We start from the raw sequence: 2034 nt of genomic DNA on the forward strand, positions 1-2034 counted from the left end.
TTTATTCAATTTAACAAAAAAATTTAACTTTGCCGAAAGCATCGTTAGGAAAAATATCAATATATATTCAGACAAACAAGTAAATGCGTTCGGTCGGGCCGAATCTTATATACCCTCCACCATGGATCGAATTTCTCTAATTATTTTCCCAGTATCTCTTTTAAGGCAAACATATGATAAAAGAAAAGAATTGCTATGATATTGGAGCTCTATCAACTTATGGTCCGATTCGGACCATAATTGAACTGAATGTTAGAGACCATAGTAGAAGTCATTGTATAAAATTTCAGACAATATGAGTAAGAATTGCGCCCTTTAGGGGCTCAAGAAGTGAAATATGGAGATCGGTTTATATTGGAACTGTATCAGGCTATAGACCGATTCAGACCATAATTGACACGTATGTTGAAAGTCATGAGAGAAGTCATTGTACAAAGTTTCAGCAAAATCGGGTAATAATTACGACCTCTAAAGGCTCAAGAAGTCAAGACCACAGATCGGTTTTTTATGGCAGCTATATCAGGATATGGTCCAATTAAAACCATATTTGACACAACTGTTGGAAGTCATAACAAAACACCTCATGTAAAATTTCAGCCAAATCGAATAGGAATTGTGCCCTCTAGAGGCTCAAGAAGTCAAGACCCAAGATCGGTTTATATGACAGCTATATCAGGTTATGGACCGATTTGGACCGCACTTATTACACACAGTTATTGGAAATCATACGAAACCACCTCGTGCAATTTGAATTTCAGCCAAATCGGACCAGAATTGCGTCCTCTAATGACTCAAGAAGTCAAGATCAAGATCGGTTTATATGGCAGCTATATCAAAACATGAACCGTTTTGGCCCATTTACTATCCCAACCGGCCTACACTAAAAAGAAGTGTTCGTGCAAAATTTCAAACGGCTAACTTCACTTCTTCGAAAGTTTGCGTGCTTTCGACACACAGACGGACAGACGGGCAGACGGACAGACATGTCTAGATCGACTTAAAATGACATGACGATCAAGAATATATATATACTTTATGGAGTCTTAGACGAATATTTCAAGGTGTTACAAACAAAATGACCAAATTAGTATACCCCCATGGTTGATAATAAAATTTCTAAAGTGCCATCGACATTTTGCCAGCTCTATTTCATATGAGCGTATAAGAAACAGCTATGGACGGACTAAGTCGTTAAAACCGGAAGCTCAATTTTGATTTGAGACCTATGGTTTCTTGGGCAAATTTTCTTAGAATTCGTCGTAAATTTCGGTTTTGATAACAGATAACAGCGAGTCTTAGACGAATATTTCAAGGTGTTACAAACAAAATGACGAAATTAGTATACCCCCATGGTTGATAATAAAATGTCGATAGTTTCTAAAGTGCCATCGGCATTTTGCCAGCTCTATTTCATATGAGCGTATAAGAAACAGCTATGGACGGACTAAGTCGTTAAAACCGGAAGCTCAATTTTGATTTGAGACCTATGGTTTCTTGGGCAAATTTTCTTAGAATTCGTCGTAAATTTCTTTTTTGATAACAGCTTGGTGGGGTTTGTTTGGTACACACAAATTGTACCACCCTAATGCCGATTCTTCACCTCCTTCTGTAGCAACACCGAAAATATTTTATAAGGATGTGGTGACTTTAACGGTTGGAGCTTTTAGCCATAATGTGCCCTCGATCAACATGTTTCTTAGTCCTGGTGTCTCAGGATATACCGATTATTGCACGATTTCGCTTTAATATGGAACAGTGGGTTGGATAAGGCCACTCAATATACGAACCGAGCGTAGTCCACATTAGATCACGCTTGTATAAAGCTGCCATATGGACCGATCTGCGATAAGCTTGTAAAAGGCGCAGAACTTATTTAGATATAGCTATACCAATCCGCTAATTTAAGGTCTTAGGCACATAAAAAGCGCATTTAGTACCCGATTTAGCTGAAATTTGGAACAGTGAGTTGCGCCATGCCATACAATATACAAACCGATTATGGTCCACATAAGACTTTAGTTTGATATAGCTGTC

The sequence above is a fragment of the Stomoxys calcitrans genome, chromosome 1 (assembly GCF_963082655.1).
Source record: "Stomoxys calcitrans chromosome 1, idStoCalc2.1, whole genome shotgun sequence".
Lineage (NCBI taxonomy): Eukaryota > Metazoa > Arthropoda > Insecta > Diptera > Muscidae > Stomoxys > Stomoxys calcitrans.